The 21,548-nt window shown below is 41.2% G+C and overlaps 1 long non-coding RNA gene across 1 annotated transcript in view; it reads left to right on the top strand.

Annotated features, from left to right (window-relative positions):
* Window positions 1-523: 523 nt before the first annotated feature.
* Window positions 524-21,548, top strand: part of LOC133251248 (uncharacterized) — a 52,256-nt gene continuing 31,231 nt past the window's right edge. Inside the window, exon 1 of the long non-coding RNA XR_009737545.1 lies at window positions 524-7,139. This is a non-coding gene — a long non-coding RNA (uncharacterized LOC133251248). The remainder of the gene's footprint in view (window positions 7,140-21,548) is intronic.

Raw genomic sequence — 21,548 nt, forward strand, 5'->3', positions numbered from 1 at the left:
ATGTTATTCTGCCAACTACAGAAGCCCACTGAGATGCTTCGTGAAGGTGTGCAGCGAGCTGAGTCTGCACTCCCAGAGCCCTGTTACTTTTCCAAGTGGAAACAACTCGCTTGACTTATAAAAATTTGTTACAACACATTCCTAAAGTGTAGAGTAGGGAACTGTGACAATTTCCACAATTATAATACAACGTAATGGGATCTAAAATGGAAAGTTTTGGTTCATGTTAAATGGCAAGAGAATAGTAGAGGCTCAGCTCTGTACTTACTATTATAAGTTCATCAGCAGCAGAAATAATGGCGGTATTTCATTATTATCATTTTTAGTCTCACTGTTAGTGATCTTAAGCACAAAGTCAGTTGAGCACATATTAGACAATTTATAAATTCTTATGACTTATAAGAAAGGGTTACATTTGAATTATTTACCCAGGTGTGTCAAGAAAAAAAAAAGATTACACTTGTTTACTCATGACTACTAATCTAACACAAAACAAAGGAAAACTTGTTCTCATCAAGGACGACAGAAACATTCCAGCGCTTACTGTGGTTCACTGTGAAAAACAGTGTTTACATCAATAAAAATTAGACTACTGTTTCTGATGACTGTTTCTCAGGAGTAAGTAGACTGATAGTCATCACAGCTTTATTTTCAGTGAGACACACTTGGAGGAGATGAACCCAGGGTGCCTTCTCTGATGAAGGAGGAGGTGCACTGTTTGCTCAGATGGGGCCGATCTCCACTCCCTGGCTTTGCTCTCACCTAAGGAGAAACGCTGGGCTGGAAGAAGCACAAGCTGGAATCAAGATTGCTGGGAGAAATATCAATAACCTCAGATACGCAGATGACACCACCCTTATGGCAGAAAGTGAAGAGGAACTAAAAAGCCTCTTGATGAAAGTGAAAGAGGAGAGTGAAAAGTTGGCTTAAAGCTCAACGTTCAGAAAACGGAGATCATGGCATCTGGCCCCATCACTTCATTGAAAATAGATGGGGAAACAGTGGAAACAGTGTCAGACTTTATTTTTGGGGCTCCAAAATCACTACAGATGGTGACTGCAGCCATGAAATTAAGACGCTTGCTCCTTGGGAGGAAAGTTATGACCAACCTAGACAGCATATTAAAAAGCAGAGACATTACTTTGCCAACAAAGGTCTGTCTAGTCAAGGCTATGGTTTTTCCAGTGGTCATGTATGGATGTGAGAGTTGGACTGTGAAGAAAGCTGAGCACTGAAGAATTGATGCTTTTGAACTGTGGTGTTGGAGAAGACTCTTGAGAGTCCCTTGGACTGCAAGGAGATCCAACCAGACCATTTTGAAGGAGATCAGTCCTGGGTGTTCTTTGGAAGGTCTGATGCTAACGCTGAAACTCCAGTACTTTGGCCACCTGATGCGAAGAGTTGACTCATTGGAAAAGACTCTGATGCTGGGAGGGATTGGGGGCAGGAGGAGAAGGGGATGACAGAGGATGATATGGCTGGATGACATCACCAGCTCGATGGACATGAGTCTGAGTGAACTCTGGGAGTTGGTGATGGACAGGGAGGCCTGGCGTGCTGCGATTCATGGGGTTGCAAAGAGTCGGACACGACTGAGTGACTGAACTGAAGGAACAGTTCAGACTTCCCAGGGGGCTCAGTGGTAAAGGATCTGCCTGTCAAGCAGGAGACATGTGTCTGAGCCCTGCATCAGGAAAATCCCCTGGAGAAAGGAATGGCAATCCACTCCAGTATTCTTGCCTGGGAATTGCCCATGGACAGAGGAGCCTGATGGGTTACAGTCCATGCGGCCCCAGAGTCGGACACAACTGAGCAACTAACACTTTCACTTTGAATGAGCAACCACAAGGCAAAGGGAGGCACTGAATCACCTCCACCCGACCACCAGTGTTTACAGCCTCAGCGAGACCTGGGCTGTGAGGTCATCTAACCCTGAGACCAAAGACATGAGATGAAGAGGAGCAACGAGTGCCTTGTGTCCTGCGTCGTATGCCCTCAGGTAAGTACGTCTGTCTCCTTTTTACAAAACGACATTCGACATTCGGAGTTTCTGCTGCCTTCGGGTTCCCAGCGTCCAGTCCCTGGATTAGCCTGCCCCGCCCCCAGCTCCCGCTCCCGCACAGATGCGCGCGCTCTCTCTCATTCAGGGACCAAGTGGAACATCAGAATTCTCCAATCATCGCGGGCATCTCCACCTCCCTAGGGGAAGGGGCTGCCCGAGTGCAGACCGCCCCTCTGCGACGACGAGCCCTCCATCACACCTGTGTGGAGTCAGGGGTGTGAAGCGTTTGTGAGCCTAAAACCAACACGCCAAGATCCAGGGGCACAGTGTCAAGTATCAAGACTAACAAGTGGGACTTCTCAGGTGGTCCCCTCGGTAAGCATTCACCTGTCAGTGCATCCTTGGTCTGGGAAGACCCCACATGCTGCGGGGCAACTAAGCTTGAGTGCTACAACTATTGAACCCCCTGCACCAACAGCCCCTTACATGCTCCACAAAGAAGCCACTGCAATGAGAAGCCCTGGCACTCACAGGAACTCAAGAGTAGCTCCCTGTCGCAGCAACTAGACAAAGCCTGAGTGCAGCAACAAAGACCCAGCACAGCCAAAAATAAAATCAAAATCAAAACCAAAAAAATAATAATACATAAGACTAACAAGTGGTCCATGCTGTAAGTCTTAAATAGCAAAACTATAACCATGCTGAAAAGTATGAATAACACATTTATTGACTACAGTGACATACTCTAAGAAAGGAGTTAAAAAACAAATCATTTTAATGATCTCTGCTGAGTGTCTATCTGCTTTTTATTTTTTTATTTTTTACATTTTGCATTAATTTTTATTGTATAGGGGAATCCAGTGGATTCACAGTGTCTTTTAAATCCCCTGATTCAGTTATGAAGTGAAGTGAAGTGAACTCGCTCAGTTGTGTCCAACTCTTTGCAACCCCATGGACTGTAGCCTACCAGGCTCCTCTGTCCATGGGATTTTCCAGGCAGTAGTCCTGGAGTGGGTTGCCATTTCCTTCTCCAGGTATCTGCTTTTTAAAAACAACTTCTGTTAAACAAATTTTTCTAATGGTCAATAAAGCGTGCTAGTATTAACTTACATTCTTTACAACAGAAAGAATATATACACATGAAATATTTGAAAGGGGGAAAGTGCCTTTTTTAGTGTACTATGGTTATACAAGGATTTGTATACTAGAGAAAGTGTGTGTCATCTCCTAAGATGGTTTCACATTCATGAGACAGTCAATATTGCATTCTCCAGCTGCCACTGGATCCCGGGGCATTTCTAATGCTTTTCTTCATTTGACAATATGCTCAGTAGCTCAGTTGTGTCCAACTCTTTGAAACCCCATGGACTGTAGTCCTCCTCTGTCCATGAGATTCTCCAGGCAAGAATACTGTAGTGGATTGCCATGCCCTTCTCCAGGGGATCTTCCCGACCCAGGAATCAAACCTGTGTCTCTTGCATCTCTTGCTCTGCAAGTGGATTCTTTACCATTGCGCCACCTAAGAAGCCTTAATATCATACTGGAAACTTAAAAACAAATCCCTGGTGTGATAGAATTGGAGGCTAAATGTAACTCTAACGGCTGTTCACACTAAGTCGACAAATCCTCTCTTTACCACCCCCTGCAAAGACGTTCTGTCATTTGGAGCAGGAGCCATAGTCATCATAATAAATAACCTGCAAGCCCTGCGTCTCCTTGGTCCTGCTCTTTCTCACTGGCCCCAGACAGACAGGCTTCCTTGCTGTGCCCCTGCCGTGGGGTCTTTGCAGGTTCTGTTCCCTCTCTTGAGAACACGCCTCCACAAGTGTCCACTCGTCTCTGGCACACACAGAGCTCCTGCACTCTCAGGCTGTGGTTCAAATATTACCTTCTTAGAGAGATATCCTTAGCCATCTTTACAAACACTGTACCATCACCAGAAATTCCCTAAATCGCTTCCCTGCTTGTTTTGTTTACAGCACTTAATGACCTATATCTCTTCAGTTTCCTTTGTTTTGGATGCATTAATCCCTTTCTTCTCTTTCTCCCTACTAGACCTTGATCTCCATGAGCTTTTGATTGCTTATCCAATGCAACCCTAGAGCCTACACAAGTGCCTTGAAGGCAATCAGATTTTTTTTTTAAATGAGGTATAGATGCTTTACAATGTTGTGTTCATTTCTACCACCCAGCAAAGTGAATCAGCTATGTGTATACATAAATCCTCTCATTTCTGGATGCCCTTCCCATTCAAATTACCACAGAGCACTGAGTAGAGTTCCCTGTGCCATACAGGAGGTTCTCATTACTTGTCTATTTTATACATAGTAATGAGGGCTGAGGGTTAATTTCATATCAAGGCTAAATATCCTTTTTTTCCCCTTGTTGAATTATTGAATTGTTACCATTCAATAATACCTGTTTCTGAAGTCGCATCTTAGAATGTGAGTTATCACCAGCACATCAACTTAGGGCAACCATGCACATCTGAACCCTATTCTGCCTGAGGCCCTGCAAAGTCTCCCACATTCTCCTGTGGTCCTCACTGAAATGGGGCAGCACAAAGCCTTACTGGTAAAATTCCACCATCAGATTCTGGTGACTCACCCCTGATATTACCTTGAAAGTCAGCATCAGTGCTGTGGCTGGAATTGTTTCAAAGGCTGAATGCAATAATCAGAGCCAATATTCAATCAATACACTATTTAAACAAAAAGTGAGTACTCTGATCTCCTCAGAAATATGTTTTTATTGATTCTTCTCTTTTTAAAATCTTTGTCCTTTTTATTTCAGTACTATAACATGGACATTAAGCCATTTATTTGGAAGGCTGTTTTGTTTTTCATGTTGTTTTAAAATTGTTGTATGAAACAATATCATGCTTATTCATGCAAACCAAATGCCATAGTCAAAACAGTTTAAAGTGGTGTTTATTTTAAAATAGTTTCTGCTCTGTTCTCCAGCTGATTACACCTGACTTTGCTTCTTATCTATCAACACCGTTGACCTTTTGGACAAATTTAGTTGTGGCTCTGGATTTCCAGTAAAACTTTTTAGTGTAAATATACAAACCCAGAATTATTCAAACTATGGAGATGATATCATCATCGTGCACACATAATGTACTTTTAGCTATCTTCCACTTGGTTACAGCATCAAGATGTCTGTCTAGATAAAAAGAAGGATCTGTAAACAATGCAATCTGCATTTCACCTTGAAAGTTCAGTGACTAATTTGTTTGAGCACAGACTTTGGATTATCCAGGACTTATGTTTGCTTTCCTGAGCTAAAAAGTGTCTTCTAACCTTATTGCTTGATTCTTCTGTGACTCCCAATCTTATTTTTGTTATATTACCATTTTCTTGTTCTAAAACACTTATTTCTTTATGGAGAACAGTGTTCAGATATTACAGTTTCAGATTTGTTTTAGCTGGTTTCTGTTCCTTTGTTCACACAAGGCCAAATATTTCTGAGAGTTTTCAAAGAGATTGGATTTCATTGGAAAGCAGCATTTTCTGTGATAAAACTCAGCACATATTAAAGGTGTGAAGAAAAAGTCACTAAGGGAAAACTAAACTCAGGTCATGGGAAAAAATGAGAAATTGTTGCCAATTCACCACTACACACGGAGAAAACAACATAATTACTTATTTGTTGCACTTTCTTCTTCCTTAGGCTTTTATGGTATCAAAAAATATCAGAAATGTATGTGAATCCAAAGGTAGACAACAAAGAGGTGAAAGGTTGATGTCTGGATGTAGGAAAGTCAAGGATGATGTTAGTGCTTAAGATGAGTGTGTCTAACTAGAGGATTTATTCCTCACGATTCCCTACTAATTAATGATTGAAACTGTGCACACTTGAAAATCGATTCTGGGACAGGGGTAAAGACATACATTTCTGAAAGGCACTGCAACTTCAGGAAGGGAAGCTATCTACCTAGAAGCACAGTTACAACTTTTCTCTCTTGTGAAACACTTTGTGCAAACACATTGTAGTTTTTTTTTTTTTCACTTTGTAGTTTTAGTACAACTTTAATCACTCTCAGATCACAACTGCAGGGACTTCTTGTGTTAAAAGTTAATTTAATTAGATATTTCTTCTCTGATACAGTTTCAAAGGTGACTTTACCCTTAGTTCATCACATTAACTTATTGTTTCATTAATAGAAAAATATCAAAATTTGATTCTGTGTTACCTTGTTCAGCTCAAAAATGCACAATAATTGTAATTTATTATTGAAAATGTATTTCCCTGGTGGCTCAGTGGTAAAGAAGCTGCCTGCCAATGCAGGAGATGCAGGTTCAATCCCTGCCTTTTCTACCACATTTCTTGTTTTTGAACTTGCACTTGTCTCACATTTAAAGCAAAGTGTTACTTGCCCTTTCCCCTGTTTTACTTTATTTACCACAACAAAACTCCTCTTGAAGTCTTCTATTCTAATTCTTCATCATAAGCCGACCTAGTCTTCCTATATAGAGCCTTAGCTGCCGTATTTAGAGCTAACAACTAAAAAAAAATTAGGGAAAAAAAAATTTTTTTCTCCCAGTGCAAGGGACCAGGGTTCAATCCCTGGTCAGGGAACTAGATCCTGCTCGTCACAAACAAGACCAGGTGCAGAACAATAAATATTAAAAAAAATAAAAAATAAAAAGTTTCTATTTCTTATGAGATTGTCTCAGAAACATTTCAGACCCATGATACTGAATTTTCATTTGTATGTAAAGTGGGTTTTACAATAATTGATGCTATAGCTTCATAGAGCATGACGTTGAGAATAATCCTCACCAAAGGCCAGATAGCTCTTAAGTGACATGACAGTGCTGAATTTACCAGTCCAATACTGGTCTTCTATTTTGTCTGTATTACAGTAGTAAAATGTACAAATAAAAGATACCACAGTAAAAATAAAATAAATAAGTACTGCGGTCGAGAAACCATGGTCAAAGTCCCTCCACAGTTTCTCTGGGCCTAGAGCTCCTCCAGGCTCCACCTATGCCGCATCCCCTCTCCAGCTCCTGGGGACGCCTGTGCTTCCTCACACCCCGCCCCTCCCCACCCCTCGCCAGCTTTTCAGACGGGCTCAGGGAGCCTCCTGCAGCCCCTCCGAACAGTCGTGAGCAACAGTGCGAGTGAGGTGAGTGTGCGATGTGTTTACATTTTTAAACATAAAATTACAAATGCCAATAAACGATCAAATAATATGTGAATCTTCAAAACAAGACTTTAAAATGTGTGAAATTATGAGTGCTGTGTGACTGAAATCTGACAAAATATCCAAGAGCGCTGACTGTCACTGCACAACTCTCATCTTCTGTTGAGGGGAAGGGATATTTATATAAATAATTGAAAACAGTGATTTTGCTAAGATGAAGGTAATAAAAGTTTACAAGATATGACTCAATTTTTTTCTATCTAAACATTACCTTCCCTTCAACAGATCACCTTGATTTGTTCAATGAAAATTATATTACTTCAACATTATCTTTAAAAGTAAAAAATAAATTAGAATGAAAAATATAAAGAAATCAGAATGACTTAAATTAAGCTGAATGTAAATGCTTTTAAGAGGTAATTAAGTCTTATTTATTTTTTATAAAGATAAGACTGATGCTTATCTAGTTTAGTATTGTTTACCTGCCAAAATAAATTACGGATGTTAACACTCCACTCATATTTCATCTAGAGCTACCAATTTGAGAATGGTGCTAATTGTTTAACATGGTAAAATGTTTGTAAAGTATTGTGGTCCTTTAAGATTGTATGAATTCTATGATAATTTGGGAGAAATTGATACTTTTATTATTCTCACACTTTTCCGTTTTGTGGGCATTTTCCATTACTTTCTTCAGAATGACTCGACTGCCTGGTTTATACAGATCATGTGCCTTCTTGTGGATATTGTTTCTAGGCATTTTATTATTGCTGTATGTATCATGGAAAGATGTTTCCCAATTCTATTTCTAGGCATGCATGCCTAGATAAACTATTGATTTTTGTGTTTATAGCTTTTGCCAACTTTGCTGCTGCTACTGCTAAGTCGATTCAGTCGTGTCTGACTCTGTGCGACCCCATAGACAGCAGCCCACCAGGCTCTCCTGTCCCTGGGATTCTCCAGGCAAGAACACTGGAGTGGTTGCCATTTCCTTCTCCAATGCATGAAAGTGAAAAGTGAAAGTGAAGCCGCTCAGTCGTGTCTGACTCCTAGCGACCCCATGGACTGCAGCCTTCCAGGCTCCTCCGTCCATGGGATTTTCCAGGCAAGAGTACTGGAGTGGGGTGCCATTGCCTTCTCCTGGGGTGCCATTAGGCTTTAGCAAAAAACCCACTGAGCAGACAAGGCTTACTTTGCTGGATTTGCTGAAATAAGAAACGAAAACACCCTGGCAGAATCTTAACAGCCCAGACAGGAAGAGTGGAGTGATGGGTTTGTAGGGTCTGGCTGGGTGACAGATTGTGAGACGAGTCTTGTGAGGTCAGAAACTCCGTGGGACCCAGAAGTGTGTGATACACAATAGCTTTATACTCATGTGCATATGAGACCCAGTTCTGAGCCAAGTTTGCTCAACAGTATTGATAATGCAAAGATGGGCTTGATAAAGGACAGAAATGGTATGGACCTAACAGAAGCAGAAGATATTAAGAAGAGGTGGCAAGAATACACAGAAGAACTGTACAAAAAGATCTTCACGACCCAGATAATCACGATGGTGTGATCACCCACCTAGAGCCAGACATCCTGGAATGTGAAGTCAAGTGGGCCTTAGAAAGCATCACTACGAACAAAGCTAGTGGAGGTGATGGAATTCCAGTTGAGCTCTTTCAAATCGTGAAAGATGATGCTGTGAAAGTGCTGCACTCAATATGCCAGCAAATTTAGAAAATTCAGCAGTGGCCACAGGACTGGAAAAGGTCAGTTTTCATTCCAATCCCAAAGAAAGGCAATGCCAAAGAATGTTCAAACTACTGCACAATTGCACTCATCTCACATGCTAGTAAAGTAATGCTCAAAATTCTCCAAGCCAGGCTTCAGCAATACATGAACCGTGAACTTCCTGATCAAGCTGGTTTTAGAAAAGGCAGAGGAACCAGAGATCAAATTGCCAACATCTGCTGGACCATCGAAAAACCAAGAGAGTTCTAGGAAAACATCTACTTCTGCTTTATTGACTATGCCAAAGCCTTTGACTGTGTGGATCACAATAAACTGTGGAAAATTCTGAAAGAGATGGGAATACCAGACCACCTGACCTGCCTCTTGAGAAACTATATACAGGTCAGGAAGCAACAGTTAGAACTGGACGTGGAACAACAGACTGGTTCCAAATAGGAAAAGGAGTACATCAAGGCTGTATATTGTCACCCTGCTTATTTAACTTATATTCAGAGTACATCATGAGAAATGCTGGGCTGGGGAAAGCACAAGCTGGAATCAAGATTGCTGAGAGAAATATCAATAACCTCAGATATGCAGATGACACCACCCTTATGGCAGAAAGTGAAGAGGAACTAAAGAGCCTCTTGATGAAAGTGAAAGTGGAGAGTGAAAAACTTGGCTTAAAGCTCAACATTCAGAAAACGGAGATCATGGCATCCGATCCCATCACTTCATGGGAAATAGATGGGGAAACAGTGGAACCAGTGTCAGACTTTATTTTTTGGGGCTCCAAAATCACTGCAGATGGTGATTGCAGCCATGAAATTAAAAGACACTCCTTGGAAGAAAAGTTATGACCAACCTAGACAGCATATTAAAAAGCAGAGACATTACTTTGCCAACAAAGGTCCATCTAGTCAAGGCTATGGTTTTTCCAGTGGTCATGTATGGATGTGAGAGTTGGACTGTGAAGAAAGCTGAGCGCTGAAGAATTGATGCTTTTGAACTGTGGTGTTGGAGAAGACTCTTGAGAGTCCCTTGGACTTCAAGGAGATCCAACCAGTCCATCCTAAAGGAGATCAATCCTGGGTGTTCATTGGAAGGTCTGATGCTAAAGCTGAAACTCCAATACTTTGGCCACCTGATGAGAAGAGTTGACTCATTGGAAAAGACTCTGATGCTGGGAGGGATTGGGGGCAGGAGGAGAAGGGGATGACAGAGGATGAGATGGCTAGATAGCATCACCGACTCGATGGACATGAGTTTGGGTGAACTCCGGGAGTTGGTGATGGACAGGGAGATCTGGCATGCTGCGATTCATGGGGTTGCAAAGAGTCGGACATGACTGAGTGACTGAACTGAACTGAACTTGATAATTCAGGTGTTTTTGCTGATTTACAGTTGATATTCTGGGCTGAGTGTTTCCCAGAGCCAGATTTACCCTGTCTTTTAATTTTCGCAGCCTTCACGGAGTAACAGGAATGTATCTTGGGGATATATAGTTTTTAATCACAGGGAAAACCAAAGCCACATGGGTTTAAGCTCTCAGCCCCTCCCCCTTGACATCCATGTCAGCTCAGGATGTATATTACAACACCATTGTCTGCAAACAGAAGCGATTTCCATCTTCACTGCTTTTTGGTGAGCTGTGGATATATGGTAAGGCTCTGGTGGCGGTTTTTCAGAATTATCACTGTCAGATTTTCTATTTCTTTTTGCTCAAAGATCACTTGTTGGACCACTTGAAGGGACAAAGTCTCTTTCTCAGTATTTCAGATTTTGGTGATGACACATTTGAGCAAAGCAACATGGAATAATACTAAGAAAGACACGTCTCAGGCTTTGTAGTCCTGTATTCAGCAAGAGCTAAGGGTGTCCAAGCTCTATTTCTGTGAAACATGGACTACAAAGTTGCCAAGTGTTGTTATTGTTCAGGCAGACATCTTCATGTCTAGGTTTGATGGGAGTTTTATTTTTCTGGCCACTTGACCCATTGCTTTGTCATTTACAAAGCACTTATTGTTTGATTCCAATTACACAGAAAAGAACCTTTCTTATTGCAATGAACTAGCATCAGAGGAAGCTGGTTGTCATTCAAAGGAACACAAGTAAAAAACAATAATTATACTAAACATGCATCTTAATCAAAAGACACACAAGCAGTGACTCAAAGCATGAAAAGAAAAATTAAAGATGGGAAACATATACACATTGTAGATAAGAGGTTTGAGTATCTGTTAATAATCTAGATTCTTAAGTAAGTGAAAAAGAAAGCAAGGATGCAAGGAGAGAACACAGGAGAGCAGACTGAAAGAGGACAACCAGCCTCTGACACTGGGAGCTCGCTCCCCGGGTCTTCTGGAGAAGCTGTCTCCTGGATGAGTCGTCATCTTGGTCTGTATTCTGGGATTAGGTTTACAGCCCCTGAAAAACTGTCTATAAACTTCTTGAGGGGCCTGGCTTGAGATTTCTGGACCCTTGAGCTTAAAGACGTATGCTCACTCCTGCTAAAAGTTGGGGGGGGGCAAGTTTTGAGTAGAGAACAGGAGTAGCTCTGGTGACAACTGAAGGCATTTTGAGAAGAAGCCGCGGAAATTCAGACCATGATGACCAAGGTACAGTCCCAGTAGATCTTAACAAGACAGTCTTAATTTATGAGAGTACGAACAAAAGATACCTAGATTTTTTTTGCTTGAGAAAAGTTGAAAGTGAAAGTGTTAGTCGCTCAGTCATGTTTGACTCCTTGCAACCCCATGGACTGTAGCCTGCCAGGCTCATCTGTCCATGGGATTCTCCAGGTAAGAATACTGGTGTGAGTTGCCATTTGTAAAAATTTAATGAGCTGTAATTAATAATTTATGCACATTTCCACAATGTAAACATGTTATGATTAAAGATGAATTTGTGCGATTGACCCTTATGGTTATATTGGAAGTCCCGCCTACCTCCTGGGATACACAAATGTGAAATTTAAAACCTAATTTCAGAAAATATTTGAAGCAGTATTAACTTCCCCTACTCAAAGAAAAAGAAACTTAAAATTATTTAAAAAGTGTATCAATCTGATTGCCAAGAGAAGAGTATTCTAAAAAAGATTCTGGGGTCTTCTCTGGTGGCTCGGTGGTAAAGAATCCAGCTGCCAATGCAGGAGACATGAGTTCGATCCCTGGTCTGGGAAGATACCACATACTGCAGAGCAACTAAGCCTGTGCCACAACTATCGAGCCTGTGTTCTAGAGTCCAGGAGCTGCAAGAGAAGCCACCACACACCACAACTAGAAAAAACCCACACAGCAATGAAGACCCAGCAAAACCATAAACAAATAAATAAAATTTCTTAAAAAAGATTCTGTGCTGTACAGTAGGTTCTCATTAATTATCTATTTTATTCATAGTGTCAATAGTATATATATGTCAATCCTAATCTCCCAAATCATCCAACCTCTCTGTCCCCCTTGGTGACCTAAATTAGGAGGAAATCGAAAAGAAGAAGGGATATAGTTATACATACAGCTGATTCACTTTGCTGTACAGTAGAAACGAACAGAATGCTGTAAGGCAGTTATACTCCAATAATTTTTTTTTTTTAAAGGGAAAAAGAGATTCTGGTCTCATGTACCATTTGAACCCTACCTTAAAAACAGATCTCTCTCTCTCTCTCTAAAAAGAATGAGGCAGGTGCAAGGAGAAGTGGCCTTGAATCTGTAAAATATTTTGGGTGGTTTGTACAGTCACGTAGGACAACACTTGTGAGTTTCTATATTGCACAAAAACAGCGTGTCAAGGATTCAGGGTGGCTCAGTATCTCGGGCAACGATTCGTCATGTAAACAGATATCTGATGAGAGACACTCACGTGGTTCCCAGGAACAGACTTATTCTTCAGAGTCTGTCATTTAGGCGTTACCCTGCTGGGAAGGCCTTGGTCAAGACCATGTCTGAACTGTCTTCCTATGTGGCCCTGAATATCTCATCTCCAAGAAAACCAGTCACTCGCACACACTGGTCTGCCACGGAGTTCATCACGTCCTGCTGACACAGTCACGTTCTCAAACTTCCCTGAATTACTTGCACAGATGTCCTCCCAGCTTGTACTTACCATGTGTGGTTTCTGAGTATAGAGAGGATGAAGTCAAAGTAACAAAACTGCATTCTCAAAGCTTTAAACGTTATCATATAAATGTCATTGAAAACATGTCACTGGTGACACCTTGCTCCATTACACTGGATAAGAAGCAAAAGTGTGTCAGTCGCTTCAGTTGTGTCCGACTCTTTGTGACCTCATGGACTTGCCCCCCAGGCTCCTCTGTCAATGGAATTCTCCAGGCAAGAATACTGGAGTGGGCAGCCATTCCATTTTCCAAGGGATCTTCTCAACTCAAGGATTGATGATCAGTAAGTCAGGTCAAAACCTAATGTGCACTTTTTATTGGCACTAAGGAAGGTTGCTTTTGCTTATAAGGTCCAAGGACTTTTTCATGACACTTTTATGTTTGAGTATCATTTTTTCCCAATGTTCCAGTCCTTTACCAGACCTGTCCTCAAGAGAAACCACTTTTCAGAGGCTAGCCTACTCAGGTTTCCTCACTGCCTAGTTGCCCTGGGGCCAGGAACTACCCACCTCTGTTCTGCTCCTGAATCCCACATGGGAGAACGAGACATCTGGAGTGGAGACACACAAGTGGAAATTACCACAGGAGCCAGTTCTGGGGTAGGAAAGCCTTAACTGTAATTTATGGACTGCCAGAGCCTCAGTGGAGACAACGTGGGTTAAAAACTCCAGAAGGACCTAATGATGGGGGGAACACCCACAAGATTGTGGGGTTTACCCTGAGAAGCTCAACCAGATCCTCACATTAAATATCAGTGAGAAAACCCTTTATGCTCTAACAGAGAGAGAGAGCACTCTGATCTTCTTAATAAGGCTGCACTTGGGGAGACCTAGGAGCGAGAACCTAACCCACCTGGTTAGGATCATTGGAGCCTAACTGAAGGAGCAGAGAGAAAGAAACAAATGAAATCTATGAAACAGTTTGTGGTTGCTCAGTCACTAAGTCATGTCAGGCTCTTTGGAACCCCATGGACTACAGCACTCCAGGCTTCCTTGTCTTTCACCATCTCCTGGAGTTTGCTCAAACTCATGTTCACTGAGTCAGTGATGCCATCCAACCATCTCATCCTTTGTCTTCCCCTTCTCCTCCTGCCTTTAATCTTTCCCCGCATCAGGGTCTTTTCTAATGAGCTGGCTCTTTTCATCAGGTGACCAAAGTATTGGAGCTTCAGCATCAGTCCTTCCAATGAATATTCAGGGTTGATTTCCTTTAGGACTGACTGGTTTGATCTGTTTGCTGTCCAAGGGACTCTCAAGAGTCTTCCCATCACCACAGTTCAAAAGTATCAATTCTTTGGCGCTCAGCCTTCTTTATGGTCCAACTCTCACATCCATACATGACTACTGCAAAAACCATAGCTTTGACTAGACACACCCCTGTTGGCAAAATGATGCCTCCACTTTTTAATATACTGTCTAGATTGGTCATAGTTTTTCTTCCAAGGAGCAAGTGTCTTTTAATTTCATGGCTGCAGCCACCATCTGCAGTGATTTTGGAGCCTAAGAAAATAAAGTCTGCCACTGTTTCCATTATTTCTCCATCTATTTGCCATGCAGTGATGGGACCAGATGCCATGATCTTCATTTTTTGAATGTTGAATTTTAAGCCAGCTTTTTCACTCTTCTCTTTCACTCTCATCAAGAGTCCCTGTAGTTTCTCTTTGCTTTCTGCCATTAGAGTGGTATCATCTGGATATCTGAGGTTGTTGATATTTCTCCCAGTAATCTTGATTCCAGCTTGTAACTAATTCAGCCCAGCATTTCACATGATGTTCTCTGCATAGAAGTTAAAGAAGCAAGGTGACAATATACAGTCTTGACGTACTCCTTTCCCAAATTTGGACAGTTCATTGTTCCATGCCTGGTTCTAACTATTGCTTCTCGACCTGCATACAAGTCTCTCAGAGGCAGGTAAGATGGTCTGGTATTCTTATCTCTTTAAGAATTTTCCACAGTTTGTTGTTATCCACACAATCAAAGGCTATAGTGTAGTTAATGAAACAGAAGTAGATGTTTTTCTGGAATTCTCTTGCTTTTTCTATGATCCAATAGATGTTGACAATTTGACCTCTGGTTTTTCTGCCTTTTCTAAATCCAGTTTGTACGTCTGGAAGTTCTTCGTTCATATACTGCTGAAGCCCAGCTTGAAGGAGTTTGAGGATTACCTTGCTAGCATGTGAAATAAGCACAGTTGTGTGGTGGTTTGAACATTTTTTGGCATTGTCCTTCTTTGGGATTGGAATAAAAACTGACCTTTCCAGTCCTATGGCCACTGCTGAGTTTTCCAAATTTGCTGGCATACTGAATGCAGCACTTGAATGACATTGTTTTTAGGGCTATGAAACAATACTGGCTGGAATTTTATGCTCAATCTACATAAGACCAAAGATAAACAAGAAATCCTGAGAGACATGGGGGTGGGGAGAGGGGACAAAAACAAAGCACTTTGTCTGGTGTTGAAATAACTTTCTAGGTCCAAGATTGAACTGCTCCTGCCTAGAGTGCCATGGCAGCAAATTGAAACTTACATGACTTTTGTGTCTCTAGACATGTTCCTCTTGACCAGAAACACTGCATATCCAGTCAGTCAATCCCCAAAGGCCAAACCAATTCTGGGATCTATACTTATTACCTTGCTCCTTCTCATCCTAGACGAGATTGACTGTTTTGCCCAACCAGTCAGAAATTTTCTATTTGTCTCCATCTTGTTCTTCATTCTTTCTTAGAAAAGCTTCTTGCCTTCTCCCTCATTTTGCAGTTTTCCAAATGGAGACTGTTTGCTTCATGAAGGGTTAAAGTTTGTTTGTATTTCCTGAATTTTCTTTAATCATTCTCTAACACCCTAGAGGAACAAAGCTAAGGATTACATATGATTTCTCAGAATCCATGATAGCAAGAAGAGAGTATGGTATTTAGTGTTGAGAAAAAAATAACCAACTTAGAATTTTATATCCTGCAAAATTTCCTATCAAAGATTAAGAAGAAATATAAACTTTCTCAGACACACAAAGACTGAGTAAATTTGTTGCCTTGAAAGAAATGGTACAAATAAGTTGTTTAGAGAAGGAAAATAATAAATTGTTTATACAGAAGGAAAAAATAGTTGTTTAGAGAGAAGGTCAGAAACTCAGGCCTACATAAAGTAAGAAAGAGCATTGAGGAAAGAATAAGTGAAGTCAAAATAAACTTATTTTTCATATTTCTCATGTATCTATTGGATAACATTTAGTTAAATAATACTACCAACAATATATTCAATTATGTAAGCATATATTATATACTTATATATGCTTGTATATGGGCTTCCCAGATGGCTCAGCCGTAAAGAATCCACCTGCCAATGCAGGAGATGCATGTTCCATCCCTGGGCCAGGGAGATCCCCTGGTGAAGGAAATGGCAACCTGCTCCAGTATTCTTGCCTGGGAAATCCCATTGACAGAGGAGCCTGGCAGGCTACAGTCCATGGGGTCACAAATACTTGGATATAACTTAGTACTAAACACAACAACAACGTGCTTATATATAAATTTTAAAAATGACAGCAAAGATTCAAGGAATTGAAAGAAGGGACTAGGATTATTTTGTTATTTTAAGGTATTTATATTACCTTTGAATTATGACATTATTTGAAAGTGGCCTTCGATTAGCTGTAAATGTATAATGCAAACTCTAGGGCAACCACTAAAAAAGGCAAAAAAGAATATTTAAGTGATATGCTAATAAAAGGGAGAAAATGACGTCATACAAAATGCTCAGGTAAAATCACAAAAGGCAGAAAAAGTGTCAAAAAATTAGATGGAAAAGGGCAACAAATAAACTACAGTAACAAATATGGTAGATACTAATCCAATTACATCAATAATCACTTTGAAAGTCAGTGCTCTAAATGACCAATAATTGATTGTAAGCTGGATCAAAACAGCAGACTCAGTCATACGTTGTCTATAGGAAACTCACGCTGAGTATAAAAACAAACAGATGAAGGAAAATACACATGTAAACAGTAGTCAAGAGAAAGCAGGAGTAGCCCATTAATTTCACAGCAAAGAAAGATATCACGGATAAAGAGGGCATTAAATAATGATAAAGGGATCAATTACCAGGAAGACGTAACAATCCTTCATGTGAATAAACCTAATAACGGATAAACTGTGTGAAGGAGAAACTAATAGAATTGCAAAAGACACAGGTAAATCCACTATCTGAGCTGGAGATTTCAGCACCTGTCTATTAGATCATCAGGTAGAAAATCAGGAAGGACACAGTTAAACTCAACAATAACATGTAGGAACTCCCCTGGTGGTCCAGTGGTTAAGAATCTGCCTTATAATGCAAAGGCCACAAGTTTAAACCCTGGTTCGGGGTTTGAACCAAATCCTTAGCTCAGGAACTAAGATCCCACATGCCACAGAGCAACCAAGGGTGTGCCACAAGTATTGAAGCCACGTGCTTTAGCGCCCACACCCCCCAACTGCTGAGCCTGCACGTCACAACTAGTCTGTGAGCTGCAGCAACAGATTCCACATGATGCAATGAAGGTCCCGCACGCCAAACTAAGACCCCACACAGCCAAATAAATAAATAGTTGAAAAATAACATTCATCAATTGGATACAATTCACATCTATGAATTACGGCAACAACAGAACACACACTATTCTCATGCTTACATGGAAGATTCACAAAGCTATACCATACCACATTCTGGTTCACACACTTTAATTTAGAACAACAGAAATCATATAATGAACTTCCCTGTTGGAACAGTGGATAAGGATCCACGGGCCAGGGCAGGGGACACAGGTTTGATCTCTGCTCCGGGAAGATTCCACCTGCCACAGAGCGACTAAGCCCGTGCACCACAACTACTGAACCTGTGCTCTAGAGCCCATGCTTCCCAACCAGAGAGGCCACCTCAGTGAGAAGCCCACGCACCACAAATGGAGAGTAACCCCTGTGTGTTGCAACTAGAGAAAAGCCCACACAGCAATGAAGGCCCAGCACAGCCAAAAGTATATTCTAAAAAATGAAAGGAAACTACCAACCAATATCTCTCATGAACATAAACGTAAAAATCTACATGAAAATATTAGCAAATAGAACCCAACCATGTATAAAAATAGTTATTCACCACAATCAAGGGTGGTTTATCCCAAGTATGCAAAGTTGGTGCAACATTTCTATTAATTTTAATTTTAAAAAGAAGAATAATCCTGGTTGATCATATCTGGCTTTTACATTTATCTTGTTAAGTGAAAAGATAGAAAAAGCAATAACTCAAAAGTACAGCCCAGGGATGTTCACTTCAGCTCCTGTTATGTTCGTGTCTCCCCCAGATTCATGCATTAGATCTTGATGCCCATGTGATGGTATTAGGAAGTGGGGTCCAGGGGAGACATTTCATCGTGAGAGTGGAGCCCTGGGAATGGGGTCAGTGCTGTTTCAGGACCACAGAGCCCCTCCCCCTTTCTCCCTGTGAGGTCCACATGGACCCGACCCTGACCGTGACCCCAGTCACACTTGGTCTTCAGCCTCCAGAATCATCTATTGTTTATAAGCCTCCATGAAAGTGAAAGTGAAGTTGCTCAGTCTTGTCCAACTCTTTTCGACCCCATGGATTGTAGCCAACCAGGCTCCTCCATTCATGGAATTTTCCAGGCAAGAGTACTGGAGTGGGTTGCCATTTACTTCTCCAGGGGATCTTCCCGACCCATGGATCGAACCTGGGTCTCCCGTATTGCAGGCAGATGTTTTACCTTCTGAGCCACCAGGGATGGCTGTGATCTTTTGTTATAGCAGCCTAAAGGGACCAAGGCCCTCCCCTCACTCTACTCCTATGACAAAGGTTCTGTGTGTGTGTGTTCTGTGTGCTGTGTTCTATGCATGTGCTGTGTATGTGTTCTCTGTGTGTTCTGTGTATATGTTGTATGTGTGTTGTGTATGTGTTCTGTGTGTGGTGTTGTGCAGAATAAGGCCACTGAGTTTCACAGTTCACAGAGATGAGCCCTAGTAGTGAGAGGGTAACAGGCAGGAAGGCCAGGGGTCTCCAAATGGAGGAAATAGCCTGCAAATGTCAGACATTTTTATCTCTCTTAAGCGGCAGGAAGAAACAAACTAGCAATATTTTTTCCTTCTCTATACAAATTTAAAGGGAGGTTTCTCTTAAAATACTGTGTTGCCATAATGACACCTGGTTTCGCCTGAAGTTAGCTATTCTCGAGCCTAGAGATAACCAATGCCTTTTTCTTATGGAAATGTTCGTGTTAAGCTATGCTAATGTACTATGCCTTTACCCTAAACTCTGTCTCCAAGTCGGTTCCGCCTCTTGGCCCAGAACCTACTTGACAAACCAGTATGGATATTGTTCTCCTAATCTATGTAAATGAAACTATTTGTATGGTGATCTGTCCTTCTTCAAGATTCAAGTTAATCATTTTATGGCCCAGGATAAACCATTTGGTGCCAAGATTATCCCAAAATGCATCTTATGGGTGAGGGGCCTGGTGCCATTCTGAATTTTAAGACATTCCTTTCTTTCATTAACAGACTGCTAGTGACTATATAACATCCAGCTGAAGACTAACAGGGGGGTACTCTTTCTGCCCCCTTCTGATGCCTATGTCAGAAGCTTTCTCTATCTCCTTTATACTTTAATAAAACTTTATTACACAAAAGCTCTGAGGGATCAAGCCTCGTCTCTGGCCCCGATTGAATTCTTCTCCTCCGGGGGCCAAGAATCCGGGTGTATTCGCGTGATTCAACAACAACCTTTCAGTAGGTGATCAGACAAGCACAGTTTGCTCCTTCCAAGCTCTTTGCTCCAGATCATCTCTCGCTGTCATGAGAGTGATACTCTCTCACCCATTCAACAATTTTAATTGTTGCATGCTGGGAGATGTGGTAGGGACTGAAGTTCTGATATTCCAGGTTGGGCGGCCCATGGTTGTGGTTGTGGTCCTCCTGCTGGAGTCCTGGGCTCTGGGGACCATCTGATGTCGGCATGTTCTCCACGTTGTCACGTCTACCACCAGAGACCATCATAAAGGCTTTGGTGATGAAGCTTGCTTTGTCCTTTCATGATTCTGTTTTCCTTTGGGATCTCAAGCAAGTGTTCAAGTGTCCTGGGTTTGAGAAGCAGATTAAATCACACACATTCATCCCCAGGAACGTCCATGTAAAAGCCAGTCTGATGGATCTGAGGGATTGTTTTCTTTCTACATGAAACTCTGTGGGCATGCACTCTTGTTCTCTAGATGAAACTTGGTTACCCATGCCTCTTGATGGTAGCATGCCTACTAGCTTACTCAGAGACCTGAGACTTAAGCAGAGGAACAGCATTGAACTTGGGTTTACAGGAAGTTCCAAAGCTCCATGTGCCCAAGGGAACAGAGTTACAGCATACTGCTTGTTGCCCTGAGGACTAAGAGCCTTCCGCTCTTTCGGATGTAGAATCAACACCCTTTTCATGCACGAACTATGAAAGACAATATGTGCAGCTTCTTTCTTACGTCCTCAAATTATTGAAATTATCTGATAAAGGAAGACACTAATTTAAAATACCGTACCTTACCTGGATCTAGTCAGCAATTTTCCAATTAAAAATCCCCTGGCAACTAGCTAATTTGCCTGTTTTGCTGGTTGGATAAATGTTTTAATCTATAGTTCTGTGCCCTGTCTTAGATTTACATTGATACATATTAGCAAAGCAAATGTTAGTTATCTGCATGTGTATATAACTGCTGCTATCTATGTGAATCCCACATACATGACATTTTTAAAATGTATTAAATAGCCTCCCTCAGCATTAACAGTGCTGGAGAAATCTAACTCCAAGGTTATCATCATTAAAATGCAATTAAACATTTAGTACTCTCTCCCTGAGATTGACAAAAGAATTCAACAATGTTTGCATCAGAGCTTCTTTGGTTCCTTCTTTTTCATAATTTCACATTTAATACCATCTTTCAGTTTTATCTAAAATAAATACTTTGCTAGAAATTTTCATTTGATGAGAATTAAGAACCTTTCAAAACATCATGCTACTTTCTGCCTCTCCGTTATTAATCATTTTTATAGTAAAAGACACAAAAAGATCTCTGACTTGTGTTCTGCCTACAAGAAGGGCTGGACGATGGCCATTCTGACTGGAGTAAGGTGGTACCTCATTGTGATTTGCATTTCTAATAATTAGTGATGCTGAGCATCTTATTATGTGCCCGTTGTCCATCTACTATTTGGGGGCAAACTTAACTGTGGTTTCAAACTGTGAGTTTTAAATCATTATAACTAGGCTCAAACATATCTTTACTAATCAAAATAGGAACCATTAGGATAAATACATTTTTGCCAATGAGAAATAAGTTTGTTTACTACTGTAGCAAAAAAAAAAAATTCGTGCTTCGGGATATGATGAACTCTTGAACAGCATTTTTTGCATCCTGCTGGTTGTGGAAGTGTTTTCACTGCAAAAAGTCATCAAGATGCTTGAAGAAGTGGTAGTCAGTTGGTGAGAGGTCAGGTGGATATGCAGTTGAGGCAAAATGTCGAAGCCCAATTCGT

The sequence above is a fragment of the Bos javanicus genome, chromosome 7, assembly GCF_032452875.1.
Source record: "Bos javanicus breed banteng chromosome 7, ARS-OSU_banteng_1.0, whole genome shotgun sequence".
Taxonomy (NCBI): Eukaryota; Metazoa; Chordata; class Mammalia; order Artiodactyla; family Bovidae; genus Bos; species Bos javanicus.